At 36.8% G+C, this 25593-nt stretch overlaps 1 pseudogene; it reads right to left on the reverse strand.

Moving 5' to 3' along the window:
* On the reverse strand, nucleotides 1-23790 carry LOC122684623 (annotated as a pseudogene).
* Between the last annotated feature and the right edge of the window lie 1803 nt (nucleotides 23791-25593).

A 25593-nucleotide genomic window follows, 5' to 3' on the forward strand; every position in this document is an offset into this window, starting at 1 on the left:
CTAATCTAAGCTGCCGGCCATGGCGTTACTTCTGTTTGCCTCATAATTTCGAGATGACAAAGACTTAATGACTGTGTTGAATCTATTATGGTAATCAAAAATATCAGGATAGAATAGAGTAAAACCACCTATTAAGTATAGTAGCTCAGTCGTGTCTCTTTGGGACCCCATGGACTGTAGCCCACCAGGTTCCTCTTTCCATGGTATTCTCCAGGCAAGAACACTGGAGTGGGTAGCCATGCCCTTTCTCCAGGGGATCTTCCCAACCCAGGGATCGAACCTAGGTCTCCAGCATTGCAGGTGAATTCTTCACAGCCTGAGCCACCTGGGAAGGGCTATGTCATATAACTACCTCAGAAAAGTTTGATGGAATTTTACCCAAGGAGTAAAAACATATGGGCAGAAGAAGATAAATATGCAGAACCTTTCATAAAGTCTGCACTTTCTGAAAAAATTACATTAAGCACACATGTTAAAAGCATTTTACTTGCTCTATCTATGCAAACAAGTTGAATGGGAAATGTCCTCTCCCATTCAACAACTCTGACTATCCAGTTCTCAAAATAGTGTTAGCTTTTTAAGAAATATGGAGTACATCAAACAAATCTAGTTACTTGCAGCAACTCTCCTTTCAAAAGATGATAAAATAAATCTTTGCAATTTTTCAGGGGCCCTCTGGTTAAGTTTAAAATAGCTTCAGATTTAAAACATACTCTGAGCATTTTATGCTATTTTTTATAGATTTAAGATTTTTTTTATGAGGGAAAATTAAAAAAAATTTAGAGGAGGTTTAAATGCTTGATTAAGATAGGATCAGAAGCCTTGAAACCATATATATTTATATTTTTTTACCTAAGTGATAATAAGCATGTTTAAAATAAATATAAAAGGCACTGTTTTTTTAGGAAAACTTAGATATTTCATAAATGAAGACATTTTGTTGCCTTTTTTTCTGGCATAAAGCATATGATTAGTCGATCTAAAGCACAAAAAATCTATTTTGTTGAGACATAAAATTTGTCTTTTAGGCAAATTACATTAAACTTTCACAATTTAACAAAAGCTTTAATAACATACAAATTTAAAAATAAGAGTAAAATTTGCTGAGATTTTTTATAACTTTCATAATTTTTTCTTATGTATAAATACCATGAAGAAAAAACAATAAATTACTTTCCTCACATTTTAACCTTAACTGTATTCTTACACATTCTGGGACAAGCTGGCACTTCACTTAGGACAAAACGAATCTGTGTACACTTTTTGTCACTATTGTGATCGTTACAGCTCAGACATTCATATTGTTTTAACTTTTATTACAACTTTTATTAAAGTAATTTCTATTCCCCAGAGCAAACTGGGAGCACGTAATTGAAAGTTTTCTACAACTTAAAAGCACTTTAACTGAGCAACTAAGCTCATTGATGCACAGAACTCAACATTCTACAACTACTCTTATTTATTATACTCTTTCATAAGGAGATTAAAATAAACACTCTCTAGGATGACAATAATGTAAACAACAAATAATAAGTACTTGCTAGGATGTACAAAAGTTAGACCACTCGCATACTGCCGGTGGAAATGAAAAATGGAGCAGCCATTACAGCAATGACGTTTGGCAATTTCTCAAAAAGTTAAACATAGATTTACCATCATTTCAGTTCAGTCACTCGGTCATGTCTGACTCTTTGCGACCCCATTGACTGCAGCACGCCAGGCTTCCCTGTCCATCACCAACTCCGGGAGCTTGCTCAAACTCACGTCCACCGAGTCGGTGATGCCATCCAAGCATCTCATCCTCCGTCCGTCCTTCACCTGCTCTCAATCTTTCCCAGCATCAGGGTCTTTTCCAGTGAGTCAGTTCTTCCCATCAGGCGGCCAAAGTATTGGAGCTGCAGCTTCAGCATCAGTCCCTCCAATGAATCAAACGTGAAGTTGCTCAGTCGTGTCCGACTCTTTGTGACCCCATGGACTGTAGCCTATCAGGTTCCTTCATCCACGGGATTTTCCACAAAGAGTACTGGAGTGGGTTGCCATTTCCTTCTCCAGGGGATCTTCCCAACCCAGAAATTGAACCTGGGTCTCCCGCATTGCAGGCGGACACTTTACCATCTGAGCCGCCAGGGAAGCCAATGAATCAAAAAGATTTACCATGTGGTTTAGCAACTCTATTACTTGGTATATATCTAAAAGAAGTGAAAACACAAATATATGAATATTCATAGCAGCATTATTTATACTGGATAAAAACTGAAAAAAACTTTCATGTTTATCTGTTGGTAAATGGGCAAAAAATATTGTGGTAATATCCAAACAATGCAGCATTATTTAGCAAGAAGACAGAAAAAAGTGCTGATACATTTAACAGTGTGGGTAAATCTTAAAGCAATTATGCTAAATGGAAGAAGCCAGATATAAAAATTTTTGATTTTTTTTTTTTTTTTTTACCCAGTCGCATGGCTTGCAGGATCTTAGTTCCCTGACCAGGGATTGAACCAGGCCCTGGCAGTGGAAGCAGGGATTCCTAGCCACTGAACTGTTAGGGAATTTCATGCCCAACCTACCCAAAATAAGCATTTTGTATGATTTCACTTATATTAAATGTCCCAGTGAGATCAGAGGGAGCACTGTCTCTAACCAAAAATGAAAAAAAAAGAGAAAAAACAAATTTTGGGAAAATTGTGTGATGTCTGGGCTATTTTGAGAAACTAGATGTCAAAAAAAAAAAAAGCTAATTGAAAAGTACTAGAATGAGCTAGAATTAAGAATACACTGAGAGATGAAAGAAATCTACACTAAGGGAAAATAACTAATAAAATGAAATCAGAAATATGATGGACGTATTTGCTAAATATCACCCAGAAAAAAGAATTATTAAACATTATTGCAGATAAACTGGTAAAGACAGATGGAGATGTGGCATAGATGTTCTGCTATTACCAAAGAATATAGTCTTGAAAAATACAAATATTTGAAATAAAATTCAATGAGAAGTAAAAGAAATTAAATGTTATATAAAGATTTTAAAATGATGATCAAAAGGGTTTACTATATCAGGAAGATTTGATTATACATAATATAATTTTACATACTCATGAAACAATTTCACGTGCATTCTTGTTAAAGCAAAAGTTAGAGAAGCCTAGATCTCTTCTCCTTTGACGGAACATCTTTCAATTTGCTAATAAAAAGAACAGAAGTGTATTCCAGTTAGTGACTTACTTAGTGCAATAATTGCTTTTTGCAGCCTCTCTTATCACTGTGGTAACCCGTGAAATATAATTGGCATTGCTGTTTGGTAAGACACTTTGAGATCTCTAGGTCAGCTAGCACACATGCCCTTTTGCTTTGAACCCATTCTTCTTCTTTTTGGACACACAAACTTGAAGCCAGAAACCCAGCATCTACTCTGCTCAAAGAGGTAACATTGAGGATGTCCTAAAGAAGACAGAAAACAAAGCTAACATTTGTTCTAGGCAGCCTAACTAGGCTGGTCTTTGTTTGCATGATAAATAATTAGTTCTCTCCCTTGTTTAAACCCTTTTTTGCTGCTGCTGCTGCTAAGTCACTTCAGTCGTGTCTGACTCTGTGTGACCCCATAGACGGCAGCCCACCAGGCTCCCCCGTTCCTGGGATTCTCCAGGCAAGAACACTGGAGTGGGTTGCCATTTCCTTCTCCAATGCATGAAAGTGAAAAGTGAAAGTGAAGTCACTCAGTCGTGTCCGACTCCTAGGGATCCCATGGACTGCAGCCTACCAGGCTCCTCTGTCCATGGGATTTTCCAGGCAAGAGTACTGGAGTGGGTTGCCGTTGCCTTCTCTGAACCTTTTTGGGGAGGACTTCTATTCTATGTATGAATCTTAAGTTAAATTGAGAACCAGTTGTGGTGGAAATGTCAGTAAGAGGACAGATTATAGAACTGGCTAACTGGAGAATGAGAATACGTATGACAAGGAAAGGAATTTTGCAGGCTGGAAAGCTGGGGTGCACATTGTGTAGTGGTACCTCAGTAGTTACCTTCAGATTTTGGAAGGAAGAGCTATGATTCCTGAGGGTGGTATATGATGGGAAATTTATGAAAAATTCAGAATGTTAATTTGTGTTGGCTCCTTCTCATGCTTTCAAAAAGCTGTATCAAGTAAGAAATAAATTGAGGCTGGAGCTTTCCAATCTACTAACAGAGACAGAAGAAATGCCATTTTGCCAAGGGAGAAGCTCTCTCTAGGGCTTACAAAATAAGTTGTCAGGGAGTCTGTGATTTGGAACGTTTTCAGGGTTAAAATCCAAGTGCTTCTATATTGTATATTGTCTCAATTATGTGTAGTGCTTGTGAAGTTGCAGACATAGTGGGGAATAATTCTGGTGCCTTGCCATACAGAAGTAGTGAATTTACTGGCAAAGATGGCAAGTGTTTCGCATGGCCTGAAGGCAACAACTGCAGAGATAAAAAAGAAAGGAGCTGGCAGAGCTTAAAAGCCAGTTAGTAAGAGTTTAAAAAGTATAACAGACTAGGTATTTAGCTCTGTTATTTTCATTAAAAAATAACAAAAAAAAATTGCTTCAGTGTCTACTCAATTTTTGAATGAATTTATTCTTATGTAGGTATTAAAATCCAAAGATTAAAAAGATGTAATAGAGTCATTCTTGTAGAGTGTGCAAATATAGAAGAAACATATAGCTTACTACTGTCTCATCTTCCTTAATAATAGACCTCAGTTTTATTCTATGTGGATAAGAAGTAAGAGATATCCTTGCTGGCAGCTAGAGGTGATCAATTAACAAGAGTCAAAGTTGTTGGGTGGGCTTGTGGGAAGAATGTATAGAATAATTGATTTAGCAGGTGGTTACTCTCATTTGCTCTTCTCACATTCTCTTCCCTTCTTGCTAAAATAGTAGTCTTAGTGTTAGAAATCTAGCAGACATTTTTCAACAGTGGAGCAGACTAGGGTGCTTGGCATACCTGTTCTAGTGTTATTATTCTTGTTTAGTTTTGCTTTGTTTTAACATAAGAGAAAGATAAACATCAAAATTCGGTTGGGTAACTCAAACAGGGGCTCTGTATCAAACTAGAAGGGTGGGATGGGGAGGGAGATGGGAGGGAGGTTCAAAAGGAGGGGATATATGTATACCTATGTCTGATTCATGTTGAGGTTTGACAGAAAACAGCAAAATTCTGTAAAGCAATTATCCATCAATAAAAATTAATTAATTAAAAAAATACAGTTGGGATATGGTCAGTCCCTTTCTGTCTTTCTTATTCCTTTTTTCCTATATTGAGTTCTACCATTAGCTGAAGTTTTATTAGCCATTCTGAAGTTGAATTTTAAAGCCATGTACCAATGTTGGTACAATAAAAACAGGAGAAATTTGGGTACCTGATGATCACAGAACAATTCTCAAATCAGTTCTCAATTCCGTTTTCTCCTGTGTCTGTGTAGAGATGTACACCTTTATTTGTTGGAGTGATTTGTTCCTGTTTGACATTGTTTATATGCATGCTAAGTCGCTTCAGTCATATCCGAATCTTTGCAACCCCATGGACTGTAGCCCACCAGGCTCCTCTGTCCATGGGATTCTCCAGGCAGGAATATTGGTTGCCATGCCCTCCTCCAGGGGATCTTCCCAACCCAGGGATTGAACCCACATCTCTTATGTCTCCTGCATAGGCAAGTTCTTTACAGCTAGTTGCTACCTGGGAAGCCCTTGATTTTACATTATATGCATCTGATTATAATCCAAAAAAAAAAAAGGAGAAAGATATATACAAAGAAGACAAAATAATGGTAGTCCCAGGTTTTTTGATAGTAACACCTGATGCTGCAATATAACATGAGAATTATCATCTTCAAAACTTTAGAAAAATAAAATGTGTCCTGAGAAGCATGTGGTATTAAAATTTCTTTGTAAAAAAATCAAAGCCACAGCGTTATTCTTAGTCATGAGATAATTTAGATATTCTAAAACCCATGAATTTTCTTGGAAACAATTTTAGTTCAAAAAAAAATAGTTTGGCTTAGGGGGAAAAAAAGTGGTTTAAAAATGAAAAATAAAACAGTTGATGGTTCCTAAAATTCTACTTAACCAAAAATATAGAAATTATATAACAAAATAACTAATGATGAGATGAAGAAATATTAATGAGAATTGTGAGCATATATATATATATATATACATACATGCATCTTTATGTTAAAAACCAATGAAGACTATATATACATATATATTTATCTATATGAATATTGTAGTCTGTTGGAATGTATCAAAAATGTTCAATAAGTGCAAAAGTGACTTTTTTCAAAGAAATTTCTAAAGATATCTGTAACTAAAATGTTTTATAACTCTCAGAAAATTTGTGGAAAGAAAAACAGTAACACGTAAATGAAGAGAAATTTGGAATGATAGTAAAGTCATGAATATTTTAAAAGATTCATCTAAATGGGAATGGAGATTATATAATACAAGTTGTGTGCAAAGTCATGAGAGAAGTAATGGGAAACTTTTCTGTGATGGACACATGAGTATCTCAAAATGAAAGTGATCATTGACAAAGTGAAAAACTGGTGTAGAATTATAAAACTAACAGTGGTACAAAACTAAAAAAGAGTAATTTAACTAAATTATCAACAATAAAGCAAAAAAAGAAAAGAATTAACAGAGTAGAATAAATAATAACTTAAGGCAGGAAAAACAAATCAAGGGTGTCAGCTGTTTATACTGCATGTGACTATATTTGATTTTAACACTGGAAAACACACTGTTAGGAAGGGCTAAAACTCCACACGCAATATATTGCATTTTTCAAGAAACACATTTAAAGTAGAACTATATTGGAAATAAAGAGATAAAAATATTCAAAACAATTCCAAATATTAATGAAGAATAGATAAGGTAACACTAATGGGCAGAACATTAGCATAAAAGAAATACAATCTAAGACAGACTAAAGCTAAGGCTCATTATCTCTAGCAGAACACATACTGTAAGGAATCTTAAAATAAATGTTTCAAGCAAAATTAATGATGTCAAATGGAATCACAAATTTCAGAAAAGAATTTTAAAAGGATAAGTATTTAGGTAAAACATATATTTTTATATATATATATATGTATATGTATGTATTATATGTGTGTATTTATGCAAAAGCACAAAATCATCCAACTAAACCCCACAAATTTCAGAATTAGTTAAAATAAAAACAGTAAGACTATAAGCTTTTTGTTTTGTTTTCTTGTTTTTTCTTTTTTAAATGTATTTTTTAATTAGACTATGATTGCTTTACAATTTTGTGTTAGTTTCTGCTGTACTACATGGATCAGCTGTAAGTATCCATATATCCCATCCCTCTTGAGCCTGCAACCCACCCTGCCCACATCCCACCCCTCCAGGTCATCACAGGGCACTGAGGTGAGCTCCCCGTGCTATAGTTTCCCACTAGCTAGCTATTTTATGCAAGGCAGTGTATACATGTCCCACCTCTCCTTTCCCTGCAGTGTTCACAAGTCCATTCTCTATGTCTGCAAGACTAACTATATATCTTTTACAAGGAAAAATATTTAGGTACGAAGAACTAGATAGTTTTAAAATAAAGTATTTGAAAAAGGAATGCACACTGAAAACGTAAGAAAAATTGCATTTTAATCAAAAAGAGTAGACAAGAAGCATTAGCAAAAATTGAGAAAAACATGTTCTAATATTTTAATTTAGTTATTCATCAAAAAGATATAAAATTGTTTATGGACCTATATATGTGTGGACCTAAAAGAGAATGTTTCCAAATACATAAAGTAATAATTGACATGACTAAGGGGAGAAGTAGATAAATCCGCCAACAGTTGGAGATTCTAAATGTTACTGTCAAATTATGAAGAACAAATATAAAGCAAATCCATCAAGTTATAGAAGATCTGAAAACTACCAACCAACTTGACATAATTAACATTTCTATAAAAAGGCCAGAGCAAATAACTCCAGCTGACATTTCAACAACAGGTTTAAATTGCATGGGTCCACTCATACATTCCCCAGTGGCTCAATGGTAAAGAATCTGCCTGCAATGCAGAAGACAAGAGTTCCATCCCTGGTTCGGGAAAATTCCCTGGAGAAGGAAATGGCAACCTGCTCCAGTATTCTTTCCGGGGAAATCCCATGGATAGAGGAGCCTGGCGGACTACAGTCCATTGGGTTGCAAAAGATTTGCACACGACTTAGCTACTAAACAACAACACACACTAGGTATATTAAATTAGACCATAATCACACTAAATTAGAAATTGATAAAATTAAAATATGAAGAAAATCCACAAATATCTGTCAATAAAACACTATGCTACTAAATGACCTCAGGATCCAAAAAATAATGAATCATAAGAGAAATTTAAAAACATTTCAAACTGCAGCAAAACAAACACATGACAATTTTGTGGATGAACTTTCATCTAAACTTCGAATTGTGTGCTTCTTTAACATGTTGCCTCTCATTTAATAATGAGAAAAAATAAGCTATAATTTCATAGCACTTCTTATGCCCATTGGAAAGCTGAAGTTAGTAGCTAAGGAAGCGTCTGAAATCCAAAGAGGTTTAAATTCTTCCAAGCAGTCAGAGGACATATATGTTTTCTCACCCATGACAGAGCATCAGGGAATCTAGACCTGTTTTGACCACAGTATAAACAGGTAAAATTTAACTTGACTAGAAGTCAAGTGGGAGCTAATAAATCTGAAGTTGCTGGGGGCACTTAGCAACTGCCTTTCCTCAGCTGTACAGCCCTGCATTGCTTGAAATCTCAGGAGAAATTGAGTTCAGGGCAAAAGCCAGAGAGAGCGAAGCTGAGTGGCTCAGATGTGCCGACGTGATTGGCAGCTGTTCTGAGACAGGCACGAAATATATCCTACTTCCTGAGTCCTTTCTGTTTATACTGGGAGTACCTTAATCCCCCGGGTTAGGAGCCGCAAATGCTTCTGCCTGCAGAACTCAAAGGAGGTCATCACAGGTTGCAGACAAGACACAAGCGACTCACTGCCTGTTTCTCCTGACTTGTTCTTGGGTGAAACCAAAGAACAGCATTGCTGGGAATGGCAAGAACTCACTCTCATACTAGGCTCTAAAGAGGCTATGCCTTGCAGCAGGAGTGTGTGTGAGTGCTTAGTCATTCTGTCCTGTCTGACTTTTTGTGACCCCATGGACTGTAGCCCACCAGGCTTCTCTGTCCATGGGATTATCCAGGCAAGAACACTGGAGTGGGCTGCCATTTCCTTCTCCTGGGGATCTTCCTGACCCAGGGATTAAACTTGCATCTCCTGTGTCTCCTGCATCGCAGGAGGATTCTTTACCCACTGAACCATCATGGAAGCCCCTGCAGGGAAGTTAGACACAAACCCTGCCAATGATACACACGTTTCATTCCTATGGAATAAAAGCTACAGAGAGAGGGGAAAGGATCCTCCTGAGGTGGTTAGCACCTGTGAGGATGGTAGTGTGGTCAGCGATCACGCCCCCCATGATGGTATTCTGCAAAGCAAGTCAGAAGCTTCTGGGCAGGGAAATCAAGACCACTTACCTGCAAGGTAAAGGCTGAGGATGAAGGCAAGTTAGAGAGAAATGTCTACAGCTGATGGAGAGGTGACAATCATCTCAGGCCTTACAGCCTATATGAATATTCTCTATATGGCCTGGTCTATATTGAAGGGTTCTTTCCCAGTTGCTGGTGGTGCAGGAAATCCCCTTCCAAGGTCAACTGTGGATCTAAGGCTGAGTTAGAACTCCAGGGGATGGAGATGTAGGGATGCTGAGGAAGATGCTTGTCCAAGGCACAGGGGCACAGAGCCTTTTTAAGACTGAGAAAATAGGAGACAGGACTAAAACTCACGGGATTCCAATGCCAAGTATTGTACAATCTACTGCGAGGAAGGGCAAGTGCATAAGGCTAGTCATCTGCGGCACAGACATTCAGGAATGGCTGAAAGCTGGGAATCGAGCACAGAAAACCTCCCCAGCACTTCACCACCACTAGAGGCATGGGAAACCTGTGACATTTGGAAATCAACCACAGCAGTATCAACAAGAGCAAACTGTTATAACAACCATAAAAAACCGGTGCTATTCCAGACTATATTGGCCCAACCACTGACTCTAATGACATGACGGGAAGAATACCTGAGGCCTTAACCAAGGTTTAGAACAACTTATCATCGCTTCTGTCATTCCACTGGAATGACTTGCATTCAATAGAAATGTATGAAAATACAACAGAGAGAAAAACTAAATCCCCATTTTCAAGAGATAAAGCAGCTCACGAAACCAGACAGAAATAAGATGTTGCAACTATCAGACAAAGATGGTGAAAATAACCATCACTATTATCTTAAAAGTATCTAGTGAAAAATAGTTCAATATGCATGCAAAGATGAGAGTTTCATCAGAGAGAAGAAAATACAGTATTAAGAAATATTCAAAATAAAATTCTGACAACTAAAAAAAAAAAATCTGTTCACTGGCTTATCAGTTGGATTGAAACATTTGAGGGAAGAATCAATAAACTTGAAAATGAGAGAATAAAAAAAGTATAAATTACCTAAACAAAATGCAAAGGGGAAAGAGATTTTTTATAAAAGAAAACACAAGGAAAATGGACCATTGTACTGTCTAATATTTGTGTGTATATGTTTAGTCGCTCAGTTGTGTCTGACTTTCTGTGACCTCAAGGCCTGCAGCCTACCAGGCTCCTCTGTCCATGGGATTCTCCAGGCAAGAAGACTGAGTGGGTAGCCATTCCCTTCTCCAAAGGATCTTCCCCAACCAGATATTACACCTGGGTCTCCTGCTTTGCCGATGGATTCTTTACCATCTGACCTTCCAGGGAAACCCTGCCTAACATATGGGCAGATACAACTTAAGAATAAGGGAAAAATCAGTAACATGGGTTAGAAATATTTGAAGTGATAATGACTAATAATTTCCCCCAAACTAATGTGGCAAAAATCTTAGCTATAACACCAAAACTATAATTTTATAAAATGATGAATTGGACTTCATCAAGACTATTAAAATTTAAAATACTGTTATGAAAATGAAAGCCAAGGCAAAGACTGGGAGAAAATATTTGAAAAAGTATCTGATAAAAAATTTATATCCAGAAAATATACATATATGGAAACTGCATTTTTTAAAATGTGTTTGTCTAATACTTTGCACAGTTTTAGCTTGCACAGTTATTATTTTATTCTACCTCTGCATGTGCAAAAAAGTATATTGGTATGTTACATTGTATGACAATCTAGCACATGTAGAAGTAATTTTTAGTGGAAAACAATATTAACAAAAATCTCGAACAGTACAGTGGTTACCTCTGGATATAGTGGAAATGGTAGATCGGCTGAGAATGGGTCCCAAATATTGTCAGTTGCAGTATTTTCTACCTTAATACTTGGAGAAGGCAATGGCAGCCCACTCCAGTACTCTTGCCTGGAAAATCCCATGGATGGAGGAGCCTGGTAGGCTGCAGTCCATGGGGTCGCTAAGAGTCAGACACGACTGAGTGACTTCACTTTCACTTTTCACTTTCATGCATTGGAGAAGGAAATGGCAACCCACTCCAGTGTTCTTGCCTGCAGAATCCCAGGGACAGGGGAGCCTGGTGGGCTGCCGTCTATGGGGTCGCACAGAGTCGGACACGAATGAAACGACTTAGCAGCAATAGCAGCAGCTACCTTAATCCTGGTGTAACTAAGAGGTGAGTTTGATTTTCTCAGAATTTCCCAGTTGAGATTTATGAATTTTAGTGTGTCAAAATGTTCCCCTTCCTCTGTCTCTCAAAAACAAAACAAGCAACAACAACCAGGGCCAACTTTTTAAAGAGAATCACTGAGAGCCACGTTCTCTACACTCTTTTCAAAGAGCTGAGATCTCTAACTCCTTTCAAAGATGAAACAGCTTTGAATTGTAAAGTCCTCTCAAATTCTGTACCATACCCTCAGAGATCAAAAGCAAAATATTTTTAGTTTTCAAATACAAATCCTTTAGATACATTGTGGAAAGCATTGACTTTGGCCAATATAATCACTGAAAAATGTTAAGGCAAAGAAAAAAAGGTCACATGGATGATACAATACTGTCCTGTGGAAATCACAAATCACTGAGCAGTGAGAGCGAAAACGTCTGCCTGGGATACTGTTGATGAATAATTGTACTTCGCACTTAGGATTTTAATAAGGGTAGCTTAGTGGCCAACACACTGTCAATGCTTAAGACCACATAATATAGGACCTACCTCCCCAAACCCCTCCCAACAATGGCAAGAGGGTTTTTGTAGGAACACTGTAGAGCGGCCAACTCAAACATCTGTCGCATATTCCGCAGTGGTGTTGATGGCACTGTTGCAATTATTCATGAGGGCTAAAATTACATTTTTTTTTCTGGCAGTGCATTGCTATTATAACACCTCCCATACCTATTTTAAATCTCAGATCATTAGCATAAGCCCAATTATTTGAAAAACTCAAAAAAGAACTTGAATTAAGAGTATAGGCACATAATTTAGAAATGTTCCTAGTGATTTTAAAAGTCTGTGCATAGCACTCACTGAAAAGAATTACTTGCCTTTCCCCCAGAATTACTGCAGTAAGTTAGAATAAACATGCCTAAATCAAAAAAGTGACAAAAAGCTAAAGAAAATATGTGTTTATGAACAAAATTGAATGTTATAGTGGATTAATTTAACAATTGAATTAATTTAACAATTGCTTGCAAATAAATTTGCCTGGATATGATGTTCGCCTTTGGTCTCCTTTTCTGTGAGAATAGTTGACTTATATAGATGAATGGAAGATGAGGTATATATATACCATGGCATACTATCGTTGTTTAGTCACTAAGTCACTTCTGACTCTTTGCAACCCCATGGGCTGTAGCCCACCAGGCTCCTCTGTCTGTGGGACTTTCCAGGCAAGAATACTAGAGCGGGTTGCCATTTCCTTTTCCAGGGGATCTTCCTAACCCAGAGGTTGAATCTGCATTTCCTGCATTGGTAGGTGGATTCTTTACCACTGTGTCACCTGGGAAGCCCATGAAACACATAATTGGATTGAATTATAAATGGCTAAGTATTCACTGTATGATTCAAATTCTTAATTATGCCAGAATAGCTTATCTTCTCTGTTTAAAATAAAATAAATTAGGTTTTTCTCCCACACCCAATTCAGAGAAGATATATAGAGAACAATATAGTGTCATTCATTTATTCATGCAATCAAGAGCTTCTGTGTCCCTGCTGTGAGTCTGTTGTCATGATAGAGGACAGAAGGGAGGAGAAGGGTGTGAGGGCTCTTGCCTTCTTGGAACTTAGTCTAGGGAGGAAAACAAGCATTAAACACGGCATAAAAGAGTAATGCCTCATTATATCCATGAAAAGTGATATGAATGAGAAATACCCGGTGCCATAAGACAATGTAATGACAGGATGAAGCCTAGTTTGGGTGACAGGTAAGCAATGACTTTCTGGCTGAAATCCGAAGGATGAGTTCCAGCGGTGAGCTGTGCGTCCAGTAACGATGAGGAGGGAGAGGCAGGCACAAATAAGCCCTAAATTAGAAAGTGGAAATTAGTCTGTTTGAGATGAAAGAGAATGGAAAGATTCACAGGAAGTAAGGGTGTTCAGTAGGACTTTTAATATGTTGAATAAAAATAAATAGATCATTAGGCAAGTTGGATGTGACACATTAGAGATGAGACCATCACAGCACAGACACATTGCGTTACCACAGTTTCCTTTGGCCAAGAAAAAAAAAAAATGCATGAACTTAATACAACTACAGGACAGTTGCTAAAAAACAGTTTGCTGGTTCTTGACAGCTTAGAAAGAGTGACACTTTTGTCCTTTCAAATCCCCCCTAAGGAAATTACAGCACTGAAAACAGTGATGAAAGCACATTCGTTTTCAATGCTAAAATAGTTTAGAATTAATTCATTCGTATGTTGACATTCAAAACAAACAGACCTATTTTCCTCTTCCAGGATAGTCAAGCTTCCAGTGGATTTAGCTAAAAGTTTGTCATGCTCATTAAGGACCTGTTTGTTTTGTTTTTGTAAATGTCATCTAAATATTTAGAATTATAGAGAAACTGACAGTGGACAAAAGCTGATTTTCCCCTGAAAGAGGAGTCTGTTGCTGCCAGGAATTCACCATTTTGACATCAGAATTGATGGATTGGATATAATTCCTGTCCAATACAATAGGCTAAGAGGTCAAGTATATTTCCCAAAGCCAAGATACTGTAGTGTCATAAAAAACATCCACTGTGTTCTGGGCAAACACGGTAATTATTTTCTACCTAAACCCCCCTCCTTGGGATTGGCATTTCAATTCTTAGTTATTTCATTTAATTAGTGTAAATTTCACTTAGAAGTAGTGGTGACATAAAATATATTTTAGAAAGATGGGATAAATATGGTTATAAGATTCATGAAAAAAAATGTAGGTTTTATCAACATCCAGGAAAAGTATCAGAAATGATAAACCTCAACTTTACATGCGAAAGTACGGTATTTATAATGCCAAGGTGAGGAAGAATACAAGAAAAATACATACTCCCTTATACTTGTTCTTCATTGTTATTTCTCTGATGTCGCCATCAATAGCATTTTTTACCACTTGCTGTTCACTCAGCATTATTTCAAATGCTTTTAGAATTGGTCCCTGTATTCAAGACATTTATACATTAGGAGAATTAGCTCAGATAATAATGGTGTAGAAATGGGAAACAATTTGAGAATAACATAGAATATATAATTTGGCTCTAGACAACATTATATATTATCAAGTACTAAGTGGTATAAAAGGATATTTTTAAGAAACATCACTGAGAAGACAACAGTTCACTGAAAAGCATCTTAAGGTACAACAGAGCAATTAGTCAAGTGGAACATAAATACACAAACGTGTGTATGTGCACTGCACAATTGTGTGGACCCCTGTGTTTTAGAACTGTATCTATTTGACAGTTTGGAATGATAAATAGCTCAATACTGGGTGTCAGGAGACCTAAAGTCCTAGTGTGACCGAACTCAGGTTTGGCTCCTTGATGCTCAAAAAGCAAGTGTCGGTAGGAAGGAAAGGTGCTTTATTCAGAAAAGCACTCCTTCATCTGGGGAGAAGGTGAACTCATGCTTGGAGAATAACTCAGAAGATTCCACTCAGCTGTAACAATTTCTAAGGGGCAAAGGGATAACAGTTTTCAGTTAATCATTAAGGAGGTGTGATTCTTTGTCATTATTCCATTGCATGCAGACCCACTGACTTCTGATTGTCTTTTCAATACTGTCTTGCCTGAATAATCAGCCTGCAACTGAATGATGTCTTGACGGAGTGATCTGCCTGCAAATTTGCTGAGGAGAGAAGCTGGGGGTATAGTTAGTCATCATTTTTTAATTCCTTAATTCTTCATTCTTACTCCTTTTAATCCAGTAAAGAAATCAACAGGTTAGGCAAGGCATTGTGTACGTTCAGTAGAGCAGAAGGCAGGAGTTAGGTTAAATGTTCCCTTGTGATCTCATTTTCATAGTCAAGGTTTAAAGGGAACATAAATAGACAAACAGGCAAGGGCAAAAGAGCCGCTTAGAAATCCCAGCTTCTCAACCATCCTTGCATGTCTGTGAGATGAGGGGCTAATGTGCTGACATTAGGGCGCCATATTTTCAGAGTGGGAGATGTGGACTTGGGTCTGTTTGCAGCATCTCTTTGCTGACAATTTTAGTTGCCTGCTTGCACAAATGGGCAGAGCAAGCCACAATTATTCTAGTGCCCACAAGGATACAGATTTTTATGAGCAATAGTATTAATCTTGTTCTTTCATTGAATCCTGATCGGTGACTCTATCTTCCTAACCATTAACTGTTCAAACCTGCTCTTTTGCGACTTTGGGAGGCCTGGGAGACCAGTTTTCCTACAAATGAGAGGCGGAGGACAGAGAGGTGTTTTGTACCTGGGCAGGGTGGGGTGGGCTGAGCAGGGGGGCTTCTGCTCAGTTCCACTAGTTCTACAGGAAGTGGGTGAGTGAGTGTTGAAATGTAAGAGAAGAGTGACAGTATGATACAATTTGATGGATATGAGAGATACCCATAGACACCATAAATTAAAAAGACTCCAAAATTGAATCTACAGTGCTTATGTTATGGATATCATCCCTACACCATTCTCATCAGCAGTTTCACAAAAACCCTGGTATTGATTTCCCACTCATATTTATTCATGCTTTTCTCTTTATTTGGGAAGTCTTTCTTTTGTGATAATAAAAATTTGTACATCCAAAAAATTCAAAATATTGATATGTTCTATCTTGCTTCTTTTTTTTTTTCTTCTCTTCTTCCCCCCCCCCCCCCCCTCACTGGTCTTCCTTACCTTTTCCCTTCATTTTTCATTTAATATTTTAACAAATAAGAATTGATGAGCTACTCTGTGACACTCACTGATCTAGGTGTTTGAAATATATCAATAAGCATTTCCTCCTTCAGGGAATCTTCCTGACTCAAGGATGGATCTCTTGCATCCCTCCATTGGCAGGTAGATTCTTTACCACTGAGCCACCTAGGAAGCCCCAATTAATAAGCAAACCAGATACAAAATCCCTAATTTTATTGACCTTTTACTAGAGATTTATGAAAATAAATTATAGTATCTTGGCATATAATAAGCACCAATGAAAGGGGGAAAAAAAAAACCTTAAGCAAAACAAAAACAAAAAAACAACTCAAGAACCCACAAAAGAAAAAGGAAAAGTGAGAATTGCATGGAGCCCAGTGTGGTGTGCTATGGGAAGAAAAGAAGAATTAATAGGTGTCCATATTTGAGAATTTTGTCAGCAATTGTGAGGATTTTTGCTCAATATTGAAAGTGTAGCATTTGCAAGGTTTTCAATCAATTATTTTTATTATCTAATTTAGTGTAAGAAACATCTGTGATATAATTTTCAGAATAGACTGTTGAGCATTAAATGTAGAAAAAGAATGACTAGCTAGGAGACAACTGGAGAATTTCAGTGAAAACTACCTGGACCAAGAAGATACTGGAGTAATTAAATATGAAACTGACATGATTGGGATGGTTGATATAAAACATATAGAATGTATCATATTTCTTCATAAGTTATTTTTATTTATGTTTAATTTTAATAAGTCAAAATTATCATTTTACCACCTTTCATTTGCAATGCTATTTATTTGCAAATACAGTTAGCACACAGTATCTTCCAAATAGACCTCATATCTAGAAGCAAACAATAGCCTCAACATATCAATTTTCTGAATAAATTATCAGCCATGAATTCATTTCCAATCATAAAGGGCAAATTGTGAATATTGTTTAAAATGAAGCACAAAGACAATTTCCCTCTCAAAGATTATTTTACCATCTGAAAAACACAGAACCTGAGTGGAATAAATGGTCTGATTCTTTTATTTTAAATAGCACTGAAATTCCTCTTGGGTTTTATAGTAATTATTACTTTTATTTTAAGACCTAAGCAAACAATTTGATGTTGCATTTTAAGACTGTAAGATTTATAAAAATGGGCAGAAAGTATCTGCATAAAGCTGATCAATATATTTGACGGCTTCAGTATGTCATTCCATTCATGATCATTTAGAGTATTTCTGCTGACTGTCTATTAGAAACATCTTCTGCCAGTCATCAAAGAGTTTTGTTAAAATGACTGTGGGATTAGCATATGAATTATCTCAGGTGACAGATATAAAATGTCATAAACTGTCTGGAAAGAATAAATGAAGGGCCAGTACCACACCTCATTGTTTGTAATGTGACTGATAAAATTTTACCACAAAAGCAGCTAAGTAGTTTGCATAAATTATTAAATCATATGCATACATGAGAATTGGTAAATAATAGGAAATCTTCTTGTGAATTTCTAGTAATTCATTTATTAAAGAAATAAAAAGCCCATCAATAATTCAGGATTACTTTGATTATATTCCAAGACTATAATATTTTCAGATGTAGTAAAAAGGAGTTAATTTTGAGACATTGCTTTTGCAAATATATCCCAGATCTGAATAATAAATTGGAATATAAAAGACATATCTAGCATGAAACAATTTCAAATAGCCAAAATAGTTATACATTTATTGCAATGTGTTTTTAATTAAAGAATTTAAATTTTCACCAAAGTTTCTTCAGTATTTGTAGCCTAAGTACATTTAATATTTCCTTTATTAATTTTTTGAAGTATGCATTTTCTTTTGTTTCAATGGCTTCTGTTTTGTAAACAATTCAGCTTTACAGTACATTCTAGCTTTTGAGGCAAATGTCGTTAGAATATTTCATGTTTCCCACTGATATAATTTAATATCAAAACTATGTTCTTCATTTACATTCTATTTAATAAATTGCAAGTTATTTAATGTATATTTTATTTTTATAAAAATATCTATTTTGTATTAATGTGAAACTTGCTTTTTCACATATTATAATTATGAAAATGTTAATATATATATAAAATAGAAGGGACACACCAGCTTATGTGTAGTTACATAGACAGTTCATTCTAGAAATATTAGCAAATAACACAGAAATCAATTAGTATGCCTTTGAAAATGTGTATTATTTGCATAATTTCCTTCTTGGACAAATTTGCATAATATCCTTCATGGACAAATATATATGAAACCTCAATTCTTTTCTACCTCTAGCATATATTTTAGATTAGCCTATGTAAAGTATTTAAATGTATTATCATAAAATCACATATATACATATATATTATGTTAGAAAATAAAGGCAAAGGAGATTTAAAATACATACAAAGGGAGGTAAAATAATTAAAAACTGATTTTAAAAAGTCTGAACATTATATTCAATAATTACCTCAAAGTTATTTGATAGTTAATGTACAGTAATCACACAGTCTTAAAAAATAAAGTATGTTTATTTCTGTAATAAATAAATGCAACACACATCTAAGTGTGACCACAGATGTATTCAATACTAAGTTTTAACCTATTTGATAACGTAGACATATACTATCTTAAGATTTTTGCTATATATTCTAAGTCTAAACTTTTATTGAAATGCTGATAAATGTAATATAAATATAAAATGAGCTTTTACGAGATTGATAATAAAAATACTAGGAATCAGATAGACTGGGTGGAGGTATAAGCAGGAATATTTTCATCCTTGTCCACACCCATTGTCAGTGAATGGCAGTAACAGTCTTGTTACTGTTGTCGTTGCTCATACATTCCACATATAGACGTGGCTTTTCATATTAGATACCACAAATGTGTTTGAAGATGGAGCAGTGGAAGAGCTGATGGGACTCTAGCCCTCATGAATCCTGTAATCAAACACAGAAAGTGTTACAAAACAAAACCAACAACAACAAAAAAGGAACACTATAATGAGGAGAGAAATAGGGATATTAGGAAAGGATTCAGTATTTTTTGGTCCTCAAATACATGCATACCTCAGAGATATTGCAGACCTAGTTTTAGACTTCTACAATAAAGTAAATTTCACAATACAGTGTTTCACATGAATTTCTAACTTTCCCAGTGCTTGTAAAATTTATGTTTACGCTATATTGCAGTCTATTAAGCATGCAATAGAATTATGTCTAAAAAAAAACCAATGTACACAACTTGGTTAAAAATACTTTATTGCTAAGTAATTGCAAACCATCATCTGAGCCTTCAGCCTATCATAGCCTTTTTGCTGGCGAAGAGTCTTGCCTCAATGTTTATGGCTTTTGACTGATCAGGGTGGTGATTGCTGGAGGTTAGGCGGCTGTGGCAATTTCTTAAACTAGGAAAAAGTGAAGTTTGGGCATCAACTGACTTCCTTTCACTAATGATTTCTCTGCAACACGCAATGCTGTTTGATAGCATTTTACCCTCAGTAGAATGTCTTTCTTTGGAGTCAATTCTCTCAATCCCTGCCACTGCTTTATAACTAGCTTGATGTAGTAGTCTAAATCTTTTGTTTTCATTTCAGCAGTCTTCACAGCATCTTCATCAGGAGTACATTCCATCATATCTCATCACCACTTTCTTCTTTCATAAGAAACAACTCCTCATCCATTAAAGTTGTATCATGAAATTAGCAATCCAGTCACAACCTCAAGCTCCACTTCTAATTCTAGCTCTCTTGCTATTTCTGCCACATGGGCAGTTCCTTCCTCCACTAAAGTCTTGAACCCTTCACAGTCATCAGTGAAGTTTAAATCAATTTCTCCCAAACTCCTGTCTATGTTGATATTTTGACCTTTTCTGCAAATTACCAATGTTCTTAATGGCATCTAGAATTTTGATTCCTTTCCAGAAGGTTTTCAATTGACTCTGCCCAGATACATCAGAGGGATCACAATCTATAGCAGCTATAGCCTTACAAAATATATATCTTTGATAATAAGTTTCAAGAGTCAAAATGACTCCCTGATCCATGGGCTGCAGAATGGTCATGGTGTTAGTAGGCATGAAAACAGCATTCATCTTGTGTTTCTTTCTTTTTTTTCTTGTTGTGTATCTTTGTGAGACCTCTGGGGTGACCAGGTGCATCGTCAACGAGCAGTAACATTTTTAAAGAATTTTTTTTTTTTTTCTGATCAGGAGGTCTCAACTCTGAGTTTAAAATATGCAATAGACCATATTGTAAACATGTGCTTTCATCCAGGCTTTGTTGTTCCAAATATAGAGCACACGCAGAGTAAATATAGCATAATTCTAAAGGGCCCTGGGATTTTCAGAATGACACATGAGCATTGGCTACAATGTAAAGTCACCAGCTCCAATGGCCCTTAAAAGACAGTCAGCCTGTCCTTTGAAGATTTAAAGCCAGGCACTGACTTTTCCTCTCTAGCTATGAAAGTCCTAGATGGCCTCTTCTTTTAGTAGAAGGCTGTTTCATCTACACTGAAAATCTCTAGTTTAATGCAGCTACCTTCATTAATGATCTGAGCTGGGTCTTCTGGATAACTTGCTGTAGCTTCTACATCAGCTTTTGCTGCCTCGCCTTCCACTTTCCTGTTATGGGAAAGGTCTTTCTTCTGTTAAGTCTCATAAACCACCCTCTGCTGGCTTCAGATTTTCTTCCCAGCTTCCTCCCCTCTCCCAGTCTCCACAGAACTGAAGAGAGTTAGGGCCTTACTCTGGGTTAGGCTTTGGCTTAAGGAAATGTAGCCAGTTTGGTTTTCCATCCAGACTATCAAAGTTTTCTTATCATTCCTGTGTTCATTGAAGCAGCACTTTTAATTTCTTCATAGACTTTTCCTTTGCATTCACAACTTGAATATTTATCACAAGAGCCCTAGATTTCAGATGATCTCAGCCTCTGACATGTCTTCTTCACTGACCTTAGTTATTTCTAGCTCTATTTTTCTTTTGTATTTTTAAAACTTTGTTTCAATTATTTTTTCCCACATATTTTCTATCATTATTAGAGACATTAACTGGCCTAATTTCCATATTGCTATATTTCAGGAAATACAGAAGTCCAAGGAGAGGGTGAGAAATAGGGGGAAAGCTGGTCGGTGGAGCAGTCAGAACATTGATTTCGTTCTTTATTGATTTAGCTATCCATCTTATAGAGGGGCAGTTAGTGAAGCCCCAAAACAATCACAATATTATATTAATAAGAGTTAATAACATTGAAGACCACTGCTCACAGATCACCATTGTGAGGGTGCTGAGTTGTTGCGTAATGTCTGACTCATGGGCTGTAACCCACCAGGCTCCTCTGTCCATGGGATTTCCCAGGCAAGAATACTGGAGTCGGTTGCCATTTCCTTCTCCAAGGGATCTTCCCAACCCAGGGATCGAACCCATGTATCTCCTGCATTGACAGGTGCATTCTTTACCACTGAACCACTTGGGAAGCCCCACACATCACCATAGAGAATACAGAATAATGGAACCATTTGAAATATTTTGAGAATTCCAAAATATGACACAGACACATGAAAGGAGCAAATACTATTGGGGAAAATATCCCTGAGGTACTTGCTGCTTGCCCGGCAGCCACAAAGATAAATTATAGGCATTTCATGCCTGTAGTGAAATTCAAATTATATAATAATTATTTGAATCTGCTAACTTAGTAAATGATTCAGAAGTTACAGTTTAATCTAATGACCAATTTTGATGGCTACCTTAAACTTCAATCTATATTTCTAGTTCAGTGTGCCTTCACTCTATGTGTGCTATTTTCCACACATTTGTGTAAATAGATAATTCCCCAAAGAAAACCATAAGGCTATGTGATTTAACATAAATGATATACAACATAAATATCTGGAGATCTCTCATGTAAGTAATTTCAGTTCAGTTCAGTTGCTCAGTAATGTCTGACTCTTTGCGACGCCATGGGCTGCAGCACACCAGGCCTCCTTGTCCATCACCAACTCCCAGAGTTTACCCAAACTCATGTCCATTGAGTCAGTGATGCCATCCAACCATCTCATCTTCTGTAGGCCCCTTCTCTACCTGCCTTCAATCTTTCCCAGCATCAGGGTCTTTTCAAATGAGTCAATTCTTCACATCAGGTGGCCAAAGTACTGGAGTTTCAGCTTCAGCATCAGTCCTTCCAATGAATATTCAGGACTGATTTCCTTCAGGAAGGACTGGTTGGATCTCCTTGCAGTCCAAGGGACTCTCAAGAGTCTTCTCCAACACCACAGTTCAAAAGCATCAATTCTTTGGCACTCAGCTTTTTTTATAGTCCAACTCTCACATCCATACATGACTAATGGAAAAACCATAGCCTTGACTAGACGGACTTTGTGGGCAAGGCAATGTCTCTGCTTTTTAATATGCTGCCTAGGTTGGTCATAACTTCTCTTCCAAGGAGCAAGCGTCTTTTAATTTCATGACTGCAGTCACCATCTACAGTGATTTTGGAGCTCAAAACAATAAAGTCTGTCACTGTTTCCATTGTTTTCCCATCTATTTGCCATGAAGTGATGGGACCAGATGCCATGAACTTAGTTTTCTGAATGTTGAGTTTTAAGGCAACTTTTTCACTCTCCTCTTTTACTTTCATCAAAAGGTACCAGGGTCCAGCCCCAGCGGAGTCCAGAGGTTCCCTTCAGATGAGGGGCGTCGGTGAAGAAAAGAAAGCGGGTTGAGTCTTGGTTGAGTGCAGAATCAACACTACTTTATTCTTTTACATCAGTGCTTATATACCCTAAAACCTATAATCCTTTAAAGAGGTTTAAGGAGGGGGTAATGATAAGATTGTGCCGGGTGCATAATCATGGGTTACATCATAAATAACTTTCCAGAACAGTCAATACCTACACATAACTTTTAAACAATTCAGTGGCAGCAGCTAGTCAACTGTGAAAAGCCATCTACAAACCTTATCTTGGGAAGCTCAGCCCGGGGGGTGGGGTGCGGGGGGACTTAGCTCTGGTATGTAATCCTAAGGGTCAGAGGTCTCATGAATTCCCTCCTGATCTCACCCTAAGGAATCTTCTCAATCTCATAATGGACTCTATCTACTTTGCTTATAGGATAGATAGGCCTGTTTATTGGGACCCATGTGCCCCCAGGGACTGTGTTGCTGCCATGCAAAGGTTTCAAGGAGGGATTTTAGGTAAGAGTCAGACTAGTTTTTAGGAAACATAGAAGAACGCCAAGCATCAGAAGATGAAAGGACGAAGGCCTGGGAGTGGATGGTGGGGCGGTCTCGAGAAACCCCCAGAGGTCCTGACGCCTTTGCATGTGGAGCGGTCGTGGAGGTCCGAATGCCTTTACGTGCCAGCTCCTTGAACCCAGACCTTGCCATGGGCGGGGTTTCTCTCACCAGCTCCCGACAAAAAGGTTCTTTAGTTCTTCTTCACTTTCTGCCATAAGGGTGGTGTCATCTGCATATCTGAAGTTATTGATATTTCTCCCGGCAATCTTGATTCCAGCTTCTGTTTCATCCGGCCCAGCATTTTTCATGATGTACTCTGCATAGAAGTTAAATAAACAGGGTGACAACATATAGCCCTGAAATACTCCTTTCCCGATTGGAAGCAGTCTGTTGTTCCATGTCCGGTTCTAATTGTTGCTTCCTGTCCCGCATACAGATTTGTCAGGAGGCAGGTCAGGTTGTCTGGTATTCCCATCTCTTGAAGAATTTTCCACAATTTGTTGTGGTCCACACAGTCAAAGGCTTTGGCCTAGTCAATAAACAGAAATAGATGTTTTTCTGGAACTCTCTTGCTCTTTCTATAATCTGACAGATGTTGGCAATTTGATCTGGTTCCTTTGACTTTTCTAAATCCAGCTTGAACATCTGGAAGTTCATGGTTCATGTACTGTTAAAGTCTGGCTTGGAGAATTTTGAACATTACTTTGCTAGCATATGAGATGAGTGCAATTGTGAGGTAGTTTGAGCATTCTTTGGCATTGCCTTTCTTTGGGATTGGAATGAAAATTGAACTTTTCCAATCCTGTGGCCACTGGTGCATTTTCCAGATTTGCTGGCATATTGAGTCCAGCACTTTCACAGCATCATCTTTTAGAATCTGAAATAGCTAAACTGGAATTCTATCACCTCCACTAGCTTTGTTCGTAGTGATGCTTCTTAAGGCACACTTGACTTTACATTCGAGGATGTCTGGCTCTGATCACAACATCCTGTGTTTCAGGATAAATATATATATGTATAATATATGTTAAAATTCAGAATAAGTATATACATATACATATTATGTATATGTCTACATATATAATACATATATGCAGTTAATATAATATATATACATACTCATATTTTTCTAAATCTTAAATATTGCTTATAATCTTAAGAATCTAGGTATATTCTAGTTGTACTAGATAATTTTTTTCTAACTTCACTGTTTATATTTGAAAACACATGATTTTTTTTTTTCAAACTGTGCTGTTTACACATGAAAACAGAACAGCTTATTTCAGTAAGAGCATGTGGATATCTAATGTAATGGTGATCAAGCAAAATGTTGTCTGCTTATAAAATATGAGTTAAAAAAAATAAATGTTTTCATTCAAGAATCTTATTTTGGTAGAATAAAAATAGACCTGGAAGCAAAAGGACAAAGGAAATTTTGCTTCAGGTGGCATCGGATTTCAGTTGAGGAATAACATCAAATCTATCTCTATGCTTAATATTTTTCCTAATATGTGTAGCTATTATCAGAGACACAGCTTATAAACTAGTAGGTATAATTTATTCCTTGTAAATCATTGAATATAATGCCCACTTTATTTATATATATTGAACAATAAATATTTTATGTTTGACTTTTGCAGGTATAGCATACCAGAGACAATTTCAAAAGAGGAAAATAATAACTACACACTGCCTTCCACTAAATTCCATAAAGCACCCAATAGAGAGGATTCATCAACATACCAAACTCATTCTTTTTTTTAAGATGATTTATTTTATATTATTTTTTGACTGTAGTGGGTCTTTGTTGCTGCACATAGGCTTTCTCTTGTTGTGGCGACCAGGGGCCACTCTTCATTGCAATGTGGTACACACGCTTCTTATTGCGATGGCTTCTCTTGTTGCAGAGCACAGTCTCTAGGCGTGTGGGCGTCAGTAGTTGTAGCTCGTGGG

This window comes from Cervus elaphus, chromosome 27 (assembly GCF_910594005.1).
Source record: "Cervus elaphus chromosome 27, mCerEla1.1, whole genome shotgun sequence".
Taxonomy (NCBI): domain Eukaryota; kingdom Metazoa; phylum Chordata; class Mammalia; order Artiodactyla; family Cervidae; genus Cervus; species Cervus elaphus.